The following is a 16,302-nucleotide window of genomic DNA, read 5'->3' as shown; positions in this document are numbered from 1 at the left end:
CGATGACGGGCGGTCTTTGATGGGGGGGGGGGGGGAGACCATTGGAAGTAGAAGAAATCAATGAATCATTCCCGTTGAGCAATTTTATGGAGTCACAATGGTTGAAGGCTATGAGTTGCCATGGTATGCCAATGTGGCAAATTTATTAGTGAGTGGATTATTACTACCAAGGCTTCCTTCATACCAAAAGAAAAGGTTCTTGAAGGAGAGTGATTTCTATTGTTGGGATGAGCCATACTTGTTTCGAATTTGTGTCGATAATTTCATAAGAAGGTGTTACAAAAAAATGAAGGGCTTGAGATCTTGAAATCATGCCACAAATCGCCTTATGGAGGACATCGTGGAGGAAATAGATCCGCGACAGAAGTGCTTGAATGTGGATTTTATTGGCCATCATTATTTTGTGATGCTAACTTGAAGGCCGCGTCATGTGATTAATGCCAACGTCAGGTAACATCTCAAAGAGGAACGAGATGCCATTGAATCCTATATTGTGGAGGTTGAATTGTTTGATGTGTGGGGTGTGAATTTTATGGGTCCATTTGTGAGCTCCTATAACAACAAGTACATCCTTTTGGCTTTCGATTATGTCTCAAAATGGGTGGAAGCAGTGGATTTACCCAACAACGAAGCAAGAAGTGCAACGACTTTCCTTAAGAAGAATACTTTAACAAAAATTGGCACTCCAAGGGCTATAATTAGCGATGATGGTTCACATTTTTTGAACAAGTCATTTGTCACATTGCTCAAGAAATATGGGGTCACTCATAAGGTAAAACCACACCATATCATTCTCAATCAAGTGGACAAGTTGAAGTTTCAATGCAAATAGAACAGATTGGTCAAGGAAACTTGATGATGCTCTTTGGGATTATAGGACGACATATAAGACACCAATTGGTATGTCTCCTTACAAGTTGGTATTTGGAAAAGCTTGTCACTTGCCAGTTGAATTAGAGCATAAATCCTTGTGGGCGTTGAAAAGGCAAAATTTGTAATGGGTTGATGATGTAATTCTCAAAAGGGAATTATGGATAAAATGCGGAAACAAAAGAAAGATAGAAGAAGAGATGCAAGAGAAGGAACAATTGGCAACTAAAGGATATATTAAATCCTAAAATCTCCAATTACAATCCTAAACAAGCACCTAATCAAGATAAATAGATTGACACAAGAAAAGGAAATTAAAAGCAACCTAAAGGTATATTAAACCTAAAGACCTCAATCGATTAATCCGAATCAAGCACCGAATCTCTTACCAAGACCTCAAGGAAATTGAATCTCCAAGCAACCCCCGTTTCTAACAAATTTCAACAAAAGCTTTACCAAGCTCTCAAGTTTCTCAAAGGAGATCCAATTGATCAATCATTAATTTTCAAAATAGTCTTCCCTAAAATGAACCCTAAAATGCTTATTTAGAGTTTTAGGTCATTATTACATAGAAGAGCCCAAAAGTGACCCGAAATGACCATTGGGCAAGCTAAGTCGGGCTCGCCTAATCCACTTGGCAACTCACCCATTGGGTTGGCGAGGTATCCTGCTCCAAGCTTGGTCCTGTAATATTGGGTGAGCTGGGGTCATCGCCCAAGTCATTGGGTGACGTGCCAATAGGCCTCCTGCTCGCCAAAGTGGCAGTGTTGTCAACTGCCTCCCTTCAGTTCTCCAAGCTATCTTCCATGCATGTGAATCTCTCCCCGCCACCAATATAAGCCCAAGAACCTCCATCCTTGTGAACAATCCATCAATACATTGAAGTTCGTGAGTGAATGGCTTTGAGGCAATCTGGATTGCATCATTCTCCCCTTCTTGAAAATGATTCGTTCTCGAATTCTAACCTTGCAAAACCATAGGGGAAGCAAACAAGAACAAGATCCTCATGGCATGAGGGTTAGCGTTAGCAATAAAAATTTCATCACCATGCCAAGGATGCACAAATTTAACATTTAACTAAGTATCAAAAAGATCAACAAAGGGTTTGTAACCCATCAAAGCAATAGATACTTGGCTACTTAAGAAACATTGACAAAGGGGTAGAGCAAAGGAACCAATACACTTAAATAACCTCATATGTAAGACCTCATTGGTTCCACATTCCGACAAGAACAACTCCCCTTTTAAGTCAAGCAACATATGATATCGGTCATCTTGACCAAACATCACTACACAAGTGCCACAATTCAAATTACTACAGGGGTCAAATGGAAAGGAAATACATGAACTTGGATTAAGTACTCCCCTTTTTGCCTGATTGGCTCCCTTACCTTCTAACAACATATTCCACTTAAAAGCGTGAGCATCATCATATGTTAACAAGTAATAAAGAAAGGTGTCTCGTAAGTCAACTTCCTCTAGGGTGTTTTCATAGGTATGACTACTAATAGATTCAAAATCATTGGTCATACCATTAAAAATTAAAACACACCAAGAAGAAGAGGTAATGGGAAAACAAATACCACCTTCCTTTTCATCATGATCCTTCCCTACAAGAGTCCTCTCATCTTCCAAGAAGAGATTTCCATCTTTGGGAGGATAATCTTCAAACCAAAGTAGGTTACTATAGAAAGCATAGCTATCAAGAACTACACTACTATCATGATCCACACCACTAGGTACATCACTATGAGTGATTTCATCATCTTCAAATAAGATATTGTACTTAAAGAGGGAATGATCAACCACCATGGGAGAATTAAAGCACCCAAGTTCACCCTAAAAAAGACACATATCATTTTTCGAAGAATTTTCAAGCACATGATCTCTATGAGCAAAATAAGCTATTGGATCCTCCACAAAAGGTATGCTCAAAGAGTCACTCATATTCAAATGATCAACCTTATCATTAGTATCACCAAATTGAGGTTCCTTAATCACATCACAAGATCCATCAATTAGTGAACTACACTCACAAGCAAGTTGATCAACAAAATTATCACATGATAATGAGCTATCATTCAAAACACGGGTGTCAACACTAGGTGGACACAAATCGATCTTACTACAAGAATCAATTCGGTCACCAAAAGGATCAACTAGTGTATCCACACTCTCAACATGTACATTATCAACACATGGTAAAGAAGCATTAGGCTCACATAAAGACAAACTATCAGTTACACTTTGTTCATTTGCAATTGTAAAAGTGTTAAGTTTAGCTATTGTACCTTGACACTCGCAAGAAAGATCTTTTTTACCTTGGAATGACACTCCCTTAGGAATGTTGGGACATCCTAAAAGTTCATCCATCACACCTTCAATTGTAGGCTCTTTGTTGGGAACTCGTGTTCCTCAATTCCTCACGCTTGTACCTACATAAGAATCCTTACAAAGTGAAGGATGAATAAAAAGGTTAGATTGAGATTGTGGCAACCCTCTCATTTCACTCCACTCAACCTCACTTTTTTCCACTCTAAGGTTGTCACCTTGCTCTCCCTTACTCATGTCAATCTTTTGTCTCTCATGTTTCACCTTAGGATGAGGGAATAGATGTGTTCCCCATTGATCCACAACATATTTGGACCATTTTTGCTCGTTTGGGACCCTATGTTCGTTAAACCAATTGGCTCTCAAGCATAAGTGACAAGAGTCCATGGGAATTATATCACACCAAACCTCCTTATAGTATTCACCGCGTGTGAAAGAGACCTTTACCTCTTAGGTAACCTTACATCCCTCCATGGTGTATGGATAACGCCTTGATAGTCGAGGTAGTCTCAAGTAGGCTACCATAGATGGAGTGATATAGTTTTGATTGTACCATTCATCGAGGACAAGATCAAAACCCAAAGCCCCACAAATTTCAACCTTTATCCGAAGAACTTGTCTTCTCTGATCAACATTATAAAGCCTTGTGTACCCCTTTGGCACATACTCGTTTTGATTGATTGGTGTCGATTTCAAAAATTGATGGACAGTTTCGGGTGTGATAGTATAGTTAAAACTATCCTCCACATCGATCAATCTATCTTCCATCCTCGACATACTACCCCCCTCATAGTGGTCAATTGACCTCTTATATGGTTTATCGCCTCCGTTAGAGATTCCAAGGTAACCCTTCCCATCCCTTAGGTGGACGGGTTTAACTTCCGGTTTCCATCGTACCTAGCAATAAGACACTTACAAAACAACAAATAACGTTAGCGTTAGTAAAATGAACTCACAATCACTCGTGTTTACACACCTTTGGTTGCCTCTCAAATTGGCGCAACTAATGTTGAAGATTGCTTATACTCGGTTGATCACAATGTGCCAATTCTACTCTTGGTCGGAGTGGATTCTTGTTTTAAGAAGAATGGACGACTCAATTAAAGCAAACAGGCTTGAATCAAGAAGTTAATCCAAAAACTCCGAATTTGGACTCCTGTGGCGCCCCCTGCACTTTTTCACTTAGTATTTACCCTTTTTGGTAAATTTCATGTTTTACAAACTCTTATCCACTTTCTCTTTCTTCTCTTTTGGAATCAAACTTCTTCTTTTTGAATATTCCTTTCCTTGAAGATTTGAATGTTCTTCAAGAACATCAAGAACAAGATGAACCCAAAATTAAACCCTCTAAATTTTGGGCTCGAAATTTCACAAAAAATGAGATACAAGCTCTCCTTGATATGGGGAACAACACCCCATACTTTTAAGCTCTTAATTCCCAACCAAAACCTTCAGATTTTAAAACTCATTTGTTCCTTCTTCAAGTCTCCAATGGTGGAATCTTCAATAATGAACCAAACTCCCTCAAATCTCAGTCCTAGACTCAAATAGAGTTGGAGAACACTATTTCAATCTTAGAAACTCAAACAAGACTCAAATCTACAAAACCCATTTCAGAAATTTTCTCAAAAACGAATTTGAACATTTTTTTCGTAGCAACAAACCCAAAACTAGATTCCTAGGAACAAAACTAAACCTTGCTCTGATACCAAATGATGTAATTCTCACAAGGGAATTACGGATAAAATGCAGAAAAAAAAAGAAAGATAGAAGAAGAGATACAAGAGAAGGAACAATTTTACAACTAAAGGATATATTAAATCCTAAAACCTCCAATTACAATCCTAAACAAGCACCTAATCAAGATAAATAGATTGACACAAGAAAAGGAAATCAAGAGCAACCTAAAGGTGTATTAAACCTAAAGACCTCAATCGATTAATCCAAATCAAGCACCGAATCTCATACCAAGACCTCAAGGAAATTGAATCTCCAAGAAACCCCATTTCTAACAAAGTTCAACAAAAGCTTTACCAAACTCTCAAGTCTTTCAAAGGAGATCCAATTCATCAATCATTCATTTTCAGAATAATCTTCCCTAAAATGCCTATTTATAGTTTTAGGTTATTATTACATAGAAGGGCCCAAAAGTGACCCGAAATGACCATTGGGCGAGCTAAGTTGGGCTCGCCCAATCCACTTGGCGACTCGCCCATTGGGTCAGCGAGGGATCCTGCTCCAAGCTTGGTCCTGTAATTTTGGGTGAGCTGGCGTCATCGCCCAAGTCATTGGGCGACGCGCCAATGGACCTCCTGCTCGCCAAAGTGGCAGTGTTGTCAACTGCCTCCCTTCGCTTCTCCAAGTTATCTTCCACGCATATGAATCTCTCATTGCCACCAATATAAGCCCAAGAACCTCCATCCTTGTGAACAATCCATCAATACGTTGAAGTTCGTGAGTGGATGGCTTTGAGGCAATCTGGATTGCATCAGTTGATTCAACAAATTCGAGGATATTTCAACTTAATGCCATGGATGAGTTCCGGTTTTAATCTTATGAGAGTGCTTATTTGTACAAACGGAGAATGAAATACCTCCATGACAAAAAGATCATGAAAAGGGAGTTCAACCCGAGGGACATGGTTCTACTTTTTAATTCAAGGTTTAAATTGTATCCGGGTAAGCTCAAATCTAAATGGTTCAGACCCTTCAAAATTATCAAGGTCTACCATTTTGGTGCTGTGGATTTGGAGTCCGATGATGGTAAGAGAATTTTAAGGTGAATAGGCAATGAATTAAACATTTTTTGGGTCCTATTGAAGTTCAGAAAGTGGTTTCGGATGTTGAGTTAGGGGAACCCACAATGACACCTTGATTGATAATGGAAATTGTGTTATGCCACGACGTTAAATAAGACGCTTCTTGAGAGGCAATCCAAGCTCGTATCCTTTTAATATCTTGAAATTTTTTTTGCTAAGTAGATTGTTCATGTTTTGTTTATTTTGGGTGAGTTTAAATGTGCTTCAGGTGAAAAGGTGAAACCAAATTCGTCTCCACTATATTTTCGTGGACTTGGACCGAAGTAAAAAAAAATTGAGTCTTCAGGGATTGGAAAATTTCGGCTCCACGTTTTAATTTCGTCTAGCCGATTATTTTTTTTTTTAAAAAAAACGGTTTTGATTTTCTTATTATTTTTTATTTTTTATTTTTAAAAAAAAAATGAAAAACATAAAAAGAATTGCAAGGGTTTACACTTCTACTCTCTCTCACACCTACATCTTCTTTACAAAACTCTTCTTCGAATTTCTTCATCCTTCTTTCATTCCCTAAGTTTTTCATCGGATTCACAAGATTGAAAGACTCCATTCTTCTTTCTACTTTCACTTTTGCAAAAAAAAAAACCATTTGGTAAGATCTTTAACTTCTTGATTTTTTTTGAAAATTTTGTTTCATGATATGAATGAGTTGATTTTGAGTGGGTACACATTGAGTTCATGATGTAGTATGACTGCTTGCTTCCATGGCTGAATTTGAACAAAATTTTCCATGTCTAGGGCATTTTCTTTTCTTCCTATTTGCCTGTGATTAATTGATTAGTATGGAAGTTGTTAAAATGTTGAATTTTTGTGGTGCTTCTGATTCTCTTTTATTTATCTTGCAAAAGTCCATTGTGATTCTGGTATTAAGCTAAAGCTACAAGTTGGAAGTGCTTTGAATTGGTTTCAATAGGTGTGAGCGTTTGGGAATTGGGTGGCTGATAATTGTATCTTTTTTTATTTATTTTTTTCCCGATTTGGGTGATGTTGCTCACTAAATAGCTATTGGGAATTGATTGGAATTGAGAAATTAAGGTGATTTTGTTTGAGAATTTTTTTCACCTAATGGAGCTTAATTAAGCATCATTTGGTCAAAATTTGGGCAGTGATACATCTTCTGGTAGATTTTATTTATATTGTCTCCACATTTTTGCCTGCATTCTTGCATTGTGTGTTGATTGTGTGATGGTCGCATGTAACAATCTTGTCTCCTTTGCTATAGTTATACAATGACAGGGCCATCAAGAAAGAAAAATCCTATGAGGGTCGTGCAAGTGAAGGGTCAAATTGCTAAGAATGCTCCATCCTCTTCCAAAATGTAATCCCAATCCACAAAGCAGCCAAAAATGTCCCCTTAATTGCCTTCCAGTAAGAGAAAACGTATGGATGAACCGACTGAGTTTGAATCTACTGCTAGAATTTAACTCAAATCCAATGCTCATTCTGAGGGTAATTCAAGGGAAGCAAACCATGAGAGGTCACAAGAAACGCAAACCCAAGGAGAAGTACTTCCATATGACCCGACTGTTAAAGAAATTTTAAATGCCCATTTGGAATCAAGGAAGTTGTGTTTCGAAAGAGGAGTGAATCTGATATGTGTCAAGGAGCGTTTTCTAGCTTTTTATAATGAGTTGGTCAGTCGAGGTTGGTTAAAATTGGCAACAAAGCTAGGCAAAGTGAATGAAACCTTGGTTCGTGAATTTTATGAAAACATGTCCATATTGCCAGGACACTCAACTACTATAGTTGTGAGTAATGTGGTGGTTTCAATAGATCCAAAGGCATTCAATGAACTTCTTGATTTGCCAAATGTGGACCAAGCTACCTATGTCAAAAAGTTGAAAATTTCTAAAAGTAAAATTCGAGAGTGGGTTGTATATGTGTTAGGGAAAGAAAAAGAGGTACCGAACTGGAAGTTAAACAATTCTACAATCAGAAAGAGGACTTTTAGCCAACTTGCAAAGAACTGGGTTAGTTTTGTTCTTGGACGACTTCAACCATGTAAGAATGATGATGAAATTCCATTGCATCGGGCACTTGTTACTGCTGCCATCATCAAGAAATGGCCCATTAATGTGGGGCAAGTCATGACAACAGAAATCATATCAGCTTGCAAGAAAACCAAAACAAATCAGTCATTGCACTTCCCATGGGATCTTACAGAGAGTTGATGGAGAAGGCTAATGTACCATGGCGATCCCAAGATGTCGAGGTAGAGGGACCCAAGAATATTGATTTGTTCTCATTAAAAGATGCATTGACTACTGCCAAGAAGAGCAAAACAACGTCCACAACAAGGACTAGCCAGTCTGACGAGCTAGTTCCTAAGGTACCTCTTATCAGTGAATCACCATCCAATTCTGAACCTTCTATCATTCAAGCAACCTCTGTCGGTACATTGCAAGTCATAAATGCAAAATTGGATAAGATCTTAAAGAATCAAGAAGAGCATGCACAAACTGAGAAGGTTAGGAATGATACACTGGAGAAGCTTGTAAAAACAATCCAAGGCATAAAATACACTCACAGAGATAGAGAAGTCTTGCAAAGTTGAGTTTCCAAAGTTGAATGAAGTTGTTACTAATTTTTCTAAGGAGATGACTCAATTTCGAAAGGAGTGGAGTCATAGAGTTCAAGAGGCAGAAGAGGACCTTGATAAGGCAACTGATGGCACAAGACCAAGTGATAAGGATCTAGATGATGATACAATTGATGATGCATTATTGTTCTATAGGAGCACCCAAGCTCCTGAGATTGAGGTGTCATGTTCTGAGTAGCCTGGTTTAGTGGGTCCAAACCAACAGATTGTAAGTGTTCCAGATTCACACACCATTAAAGTTGTCGATGTTGATGCTTCACTGTCAAAGAAGAGGCATATGCAAACAGAATCAGCCACCTGAGTTGCAGGGTGCCTCTCTTCCCTTTTTATTCTTCACTTTGTTTTATTTCTCGCATTAAGGACATTGCTAGTCTTTAAGTTGGGGGATGGGGTATTAGATTCATGAGTGTGATTGGTCGATGATTGTTTGAGTTACTTTATCGGGTTTTGCCTAGATATGTTAGTAATAACCTCCTCGGTTTCTTGGCTATAGTTCCTTTTCAAGGAAGTAATTTGTTTTGAACCTAGCATTTTTTAGGACTCTGTTTAGTATGTCAGTAATGAATAAAAGTTAGTGGTGTCTCTTGAAAAGTTTTTGTGGCTTGGTTGAAACTATCATATTTAAACTTTGGCATGTGAGTGTTCATTGTGTTTTGAAAGAAAAGATTTAAGTTGATGTTCAATCATGACTCCTAGATTTGATTCTTGGCTCTGTTGGTTACTAAGTAGTTATAAAGCAATGGTGATTCTTCTTTCTGAGTTCGTCTGTTTCTATTGGCCTTTAAGCATGTCTAACTGACCCGAATTACCATGTGCCATGAGTGATGAGGATATTTGTGAGCTTTTGTGCACCTTGTTGTTCTAGAACTTGCCCTGGATGTATTTTGAGGCAAAATCCTAGGTTGTACTCAATTTTGAAAAGGATCATAGGCTTTTCTTGTACAGTTTGAGCCTTTCTTACCTATCCTTGTATGAAATCACCCTAGTCAACCTATTTTTTGGCCTTGAACCTTTTTGTTGGCTACCATGTTAGAAGTTTCACCCCTTTGATCTCAATCATCCTATCTCTTGGCACCATACCTCCCTAAGTGTGTTGAAATTGCAAAATCGAGTAAAGATCTAAGTTTGGGGGAGATGCGTCGGAAAATTTTGATGTGAATATGAAATGACAAAAAGGCTAAAAGCCTAAGGTCGAGGGAGAAAAATGGTAATGTTGTGATGTGAAAGTTGATGCAAAAGCCTCCAAAAAAACAAACAAAAGAAAAGAGGAGAAAGCAAGAAAATAAAGGAATATTGAGAATTATAGGTGCTTGAGTTGAATTGAAATGAAGAAAATGTGGAAAGCCATTGAAAGAGAAGTTGGGGTTGAGTTTTTGCAATTTGAAGTGCTTAGGGAGGTCTTGAGTCACCTGTATCCAAATTTACCTCTCCCTTAACCAAATGCCTACATTCCACCCGCTTAAGTCCTGTGATTCTGAATTGCATATACCTATATTATGGGAGATATACATTATGGGCAAGCCTATGGAGTTGATAGGGTGAACTTGAACTTCTTTTGTGAGAGTGAGTGGCCATTTCTTTGACCATATCCCATAGTTGCGTGAATTTTGATATTGTGTGAGGGATCTTTTGTTGTTGGTGAGGGCACATGGAATTTGAGAATTGAGCAAGGTGTGTCATTTGCCAATTGAAATGAATTTGCTTTTGTGACAAATTGGCAAGAGTTGAAACTCTGAAGTCATGGTTGGATTGATATTATTTTATTCTATTGAATGCTTGAGATATAAGCTTGAAAACTGAAATTGATAAGCTCTTATGGATATCTCACATGCTTTAGATTAATTGTTAATATCAACCAAAGTCATGAAGATTTGGGAGCTTAATTAGTTAAGGTTGTGTTGTTTTACTTTGCTTGAGGACAAGCAAAGCTTAAGTTTGGAGGAATTAATAAGTTGACAAATTACCAACATATGAATTACCTTTTTCTTGAGTTTTAAGTGTCTTTGAGTATAATTTAATAACCTAAACTAACTTAAATCGGTGAATTTCAGGATTTGGAGCTAAAGAAGTCAAGCAATCAAGTATTTGATCAAGAATGATGAAAACAAGATGGAGGTTGGAGCAAAAGAGTGAGAAAAGTAAAGATTGAGAAGTCACAAAAATCGTGCCCAAGTTTAGTTGTCATGGAGCCGTTTCTGAGGGTAGAAGAGCTTGAATTTGGCTAAGTCTGAAAAAGGAACAAGTTTGTCTCACTCCATGAAAATTTTGGCTCCACGAAATGAAAATGGGGAGGCAAAAATTGGAATGTCTCCACGATTTTGCTCCACGAAATTGGCAGTGAAATGGCATCTTTGTCCAAATTTTGAGAGAGATAAATAGGAATTAGGTCATTTTTCTTGGGCAGCTTTTGATTTTGGAAGTCTAGGAGGAGTATCTCTAGTTAACTTTGCAAGGATTAAGAGATTTTCACCATAAAGTTTGCATATTCTTATTTGTTTAATCTTAAACTATGTTTATTCTTACCTTTCATCTTGTATTTTCTTTTTCTAGTATGTGTAGCTAAACCTATTAGTTGAGGTTGTAGACTCTTATGGCTTTTATGTGATTGAATACTAGTTTATCTTGCTTATTATTACTTAGGTTGTGATTAACTACTTGTTTACATTCTTATTTGTGAATTTGGTGGTTGCAAACACTAGATTTAGCCCTATATATTCACTTCTTGCTCGGAAGGGTGAAAATTGGATTGCGTTTTTAACAAGTAGCAAGGAATCAAGTATATTAAGGAATTAATTGTGCTTGATTAACAAAGTCGAACTGGGAATAGGGAGATTTCTACTTGGGTCTATCAATTGGGTCTTAATATTTTCCTTTGAGTTTGGAAGAACGTTTGGGATTACTTTGCTAGAGTTGGAAAATTGACCATTTTCATTAATCCTATGCATTTGAGCAAGATACTTGTGTTCATGAACTAGTTATGCCAATTTGAGGCTACAACTCCGGTCCCTCTCTAAATTTGGAAAAATAAAATATTGTTATTGCACTCTTGGTGTTGATTAAATCCTAGCTTAGAAAACAATCTAGTTTTATATTTAATTACTCACTCACTCTTTTATTTGAAGATAAGCTTAAGAAAGTTATAAATTCTCACACTCTTGACATCTTGACACGCGTGTACTCCTTGTGGGATCGACCTCAACTTTTGTTAGGTTTATATTGCTACGACCGTACTACATTTCATTTGAGGTGTAGGATTGGACGTGATCAATTCTAATGATAACTATATACTAAAAACATCATGCAATAGTGGAGTCTATGACAATACATTAGTGTTAGACTATGGTTGTACACTCTATATGACATTCTGAAGAGATTGGTTCAGTAGCTTTGAGACAAGTAGAGGAACCATTGTAATGGGCAATAATACAACTTGCAAAATAGTTACCATTGGTTCATTTCGGATTTGCTGTCATGAGGGAATCATCAAGACTATTACAAAAAATTGTCATGTTCCTGATCTAAAAGTGAATTTGATCTCCTTGGGCACTCTGGATAAACAAGGCCACAAGTGTATGAACGAATGACAAACTATGAAAGTGACTAAAAGGTCTTTAGTCTTGATGAAGTCCAAGATGGAGGATGGCGTGCACACACTAGTAGGAAGATTCATTGTTGACTCTGTAAATGCATCTACAATTCAGTTATATGATAATGACAAGGGAATATTATGGCACATGAGACTGGGTCATATGAGTGCACGAGGACTAGAGATGTGGAGAAACTGCAACCTTTTGAATGGTGAAAAAATAAGCACACTTGAATTTTGTGAGCACTACATCATAGGGAAGAAGAAAAAGGCCAGCTTCAGCACTGGCAAACACAAGATAGGAGGGGTGCTAGACTACATCCATTCAGATTTATAGGGTCCCTCTAAGCTTCCATTGAAGAGAGAAAATAGGTATTTTCTCACATTCATTGATGATTTTTCACGAAAGGTTTGAGTACGTTTCTCGAAGGCAAAAGATGACGCTTTTGAAGCATTTAAAGAATAAAAGGTTTTAGTTGAGAATCAAATGGAGAGAAAAATCAAGTATTTTTGCACAGAAAATGGTTGGATTTTTGCAGTGAAGAGTTCAATGATTTCTACAAGATTTATGGGATTGCAAGACATAAGATGGTCAGATACACACCACACCATAATGGATTTTCCGAGAGGATGAACAAGACTCTTCTTGAGAAGGTTCGTTATATCCTCTTACAAGCCAAAAAGGTTCAAAGTTTTTTGGGCTGAAGCAGTTCACACTGCTTCTCATAATGTCAATCGATCTCTAGGATCAATGATTGACTTTAAGACTCCGAATGAGGTATGGTCAGGTGAACCCTTTAACTATTCACATTTGCGAATATATGAGTGTCTAGCTTATTATCATGCTAATGAAGGAAAGCTTGAACCAAGGGCAAAGAATGGGTATGTAGATGGAGTAAAAGAGTACAAGCTTTGGTGTTTGTCTTTTCTAATTTGTAGGTAGTAGAGATGCTTCCTTTGATGAATCCTCTATACTTGATCCTCGTAAAGTATCTGTGGAGTTATTAGAAAATGAGAACAACGAGTAGGTGGAGCTATCATTGGATCTTACAAAGGAAAGGGATCAAGAGAGGCAAGTTGATGAGTCAAAAATGCAGATCTTGAAGAATTTGTTGTCAATGAACCATACACAATTGTAAAGGAATGGGAAAAAATGCAAATACGAAAACTGGAATGTCATATAGAGAAAGCAAATCTGATACCCTATGTGTTCGTAGCTGTAGAAGAAGAGATTAAGGATCTCTAGTCCTTCTCGTATATTGAAGCAATTTCTTGCAATGATACTGCACAATGACGGTTAGCTATAATGGAAGAGATGGAGTCTCTTTAAAAAAAAAAGACATTGGTCTTAGTTAAAAGGCCAAAGGGGAAGAGGACAGTTGAATGCAAACGAGTCCACAGAAAGAAAGAGAGTATTCTAGAAGTGAAATATGCTAGGTTCAAGGCAATATTGGTTCCAAAAGGTTTCAGTCAATATGAGGGAATTGACTACAATGATATCTTCTCTCCGGTCGTGAAACTTATCTCAATTCACGTGCTACTAGCATTGTTTGCACAATTTAATTTGGAGCTTCAATAACTTAATGTCAAAACTACTTTCTTACATGGTGATCTAGAAGAGACAATCTACATGAATCAATCTGAAGGTTTCCTAGATGAGGTAATAGAAGATCATAAATGGCAACGAAAGAAGTCCTTATAAAGTTTGAAACAATTCCCTAGACAGTGGTACAAGAGGTTTGATGCATTCATTACTACACATAAATTTTCGAGGAGTACATTGGATAGTTGTGTGTATCACAAGAAAATGTCTGGTAACTCCATGATTTATTTATTGTTGTATGTTGATGATATGCTTATTGTTGCTAACAACATCGCTAGAGAAAAATATTTTGAAGAAATTGTTGAGTAAGGAATTTGACATGAAGGATTTGGGAGCTGCAAAGAAAATTCTTGTAATTGAGATTTCACGAGAAGACGATATTATATATCTTTATCAGAAAAGGTTCACCGAAAAGGTTCTAGAGAGATTCAATATACATATGAGCAAGCCTATAGATACATTGTTAGCTTCTCATTTCAAGCTTTCAGAGGTATAAATACCTCAGACTGTGGATGGTGTGGAGCATGTCAAAAGTTTCTTATGCTAGCGCTATTGATAGCATTATGTATGCTATGGTGTGCACACGTACATATATTTCTCAATCTGTACGTGTGGTAAGCAGGTACATGGAAAATTCAGGAAAAAGACATTGGGAAGTTGTCAAGTGGATATTAAAATATCTCAAAGGATCTTCTGATATTGGCTTTGCCTTTCGAAAAAGTGAAGGTATTTCAATACTTGGTTATGTCGATTCTGACTATGAAGGGAATCTTGATAGAATGAGGTCCACAACTGAATACATATCTACTCTCGTTGGTAGTGTCATTAGTTGGAAATTGACTTAATAGTCAATTGCTGCTTTTCTACAACAAAGGCAGAATATATGGCAACAACAAAGGCAGTGAAACAAGCTATCTGGTTGATAGGTGTGAAGGCAAAATTGAGTTTGGTTTAACTACAATCAACTCTTAGATGTGATAGCCAAAGTGTTATTCAATTGATTAAAAATCAAAGATTTCTTGAGTGTACCAAACACATTGAAGTCATATTTTATTTCGTTCGAGATATCATTGAAGAGGGAGCTATAAAGGTCGAGAATGTTTTCACAGACGATAACACTACATGCATACATGTTGACAAAGATAGTCTTGTTTGTCAAGTTTGCACACTAGAAGGACTCGGCGGGAGTATACATCAACTGATCTGATGCAACTCTGGGAGAACAAATGCTAGGTGGAGCTATTGTGTTCAACAAAGATTTGATTTTTCTTGTTTCTTACAATATAATTGCCAGTAAACTTAAAAGTTTTGGTCGGAGTTGTTCATACGCATGCTCGGAACACAAACCAAGGTGGAGAATGAAAGAATTGAATTAATCTTTGTGGGGTCAAATCTAATGGAAGAAAATTTCATGTACCAATTTACTTAGTTAGGAATTAAACTTGGAGAGCAAGCTAAAATTTGTGGAAGATAAATTTTGTATTTATTTTCTTTGTGCTTGGAGCCCAAGTTTGGCTACCTATAAAAGGATGGTCATTCTTCATTGTTAATATCACACTAAACTCGTAACAAAATACATTAGAAGAGTAGAGAATTAGTAGAGCAATTCTCTTATATGTATTTGTGATGTCTCCCCTTTCTTTGTTAATATACAGTCAATTGTTCTTTAATGGATGTAGGATCATTCTGATTCGGACCACATTAAATATTGTTGTTCTTTCTTGTTCTATATTTTCAGGTTTCCGCTAACAACAGATGTTTCAGACCTCAACTTTTCCAAAAAACAAGAAAACACTTTTGGCTCCAAAACCATCCAACATTTAATTTCCCTCCAAAATCAAAATCACATTTGACTTGTATTTTTTTTCTTTCAATAACTTTACTTCCTCCTTTACCCATTCCAGATCTCATTCTGATTTTATTTCTTTAATTTTTTTCTGGTCATTTCTATTTTCAAGTCATGCAATTGTATTAAAATGAATCCTAATAATGAGAATAGCCACTTAAGCAAATATTAAATATTTTTTTGGGGGCCGGTTAGATGATGGTGATAGTTTGCTCTCCAATGATAATCAACATGATGAAGATTTACATGGTGACTATGGTGATGGCCCTGCTGCATATTTGGACAGTGACGATGAAGATCTTCCAAACTTGTTTCATCAAGAGATAAATATGTCTAATAAAGTGGAGATAAACGAATCTTTAAATGTTTCAGATGGAGAAGAATATGAATATGGGGATGAATGGATTGAAGAAGATGAGGATGTAGGGGTGTCAAATGGGCAGGTTGGGCTGAAATTGAAGAGGTTAAAATGGGCAGCCTTAAAAAGCGGATTGGGTTATAATCCGCCCAAATTTACTTTGGGCTCAAATGGGCTAAAACCCGGGTTTGATCATGACCCGCCCAATTTGACCCATTTTATCTAAAGCAAAATCTTAGTAGCAAGTAGAAATACAACATGATATTAAAAAATAATACAACACGACATTAAAAA

General features: G+C 37.0%; 1 long non-coding RNA gene across 2 annotated transcripts; it reads left to right on the top strand.

Annotated features, from left to right (window-relative positions):
- The first annotated feature begins 6,439 nt into the window (after positions 1-6,439).
- On the top strand, positions 6,440-11,242 carry LOC107057799 (uncharacterized). 2 transcript variants are annotated; one of them, XR_001471571.1, is made up of 3 exons: positions 6,440-6,608; positions 7,239-8,924; positions 10,667-11,242. It is a non-coding gene; the product is annotated as an uncharacterized lncRNA (long non-coding RNA). The 2 variants fall into 2 exon arrangements; XR_001471570.1 differs by lacking the exon at positions 10,667-11,242 and having other exon boundaries at positions 7,239-9,317.
- The last annotated feature ends 5,060 nt before the right edge of the window (positions 11,243-16,302 follow it).

Source organism: Solanum tuberosum, unplaced genomic scaffold (genome assembly GCF_000226075.1).
Source record: "Solanum tuberosum cultivar DM 1-3 516 R44 unplaced genomic scaffold, SolTub_3.0 scf00374, whole genome shotgun sequence".
In the NCBI taxonomy this organism is placed as follows: Eukaryota; Viridiplantae; Streptophyta; class Magnoliopsida; order Solanales; family Solanaceae; genus Solanum; species Solanum tuberosum.
The sequence above is the reverse complement of the archived record's forward strand: the minus strand, read 5'-3'. Positions and strand labels throughout refer to the sequence as shown.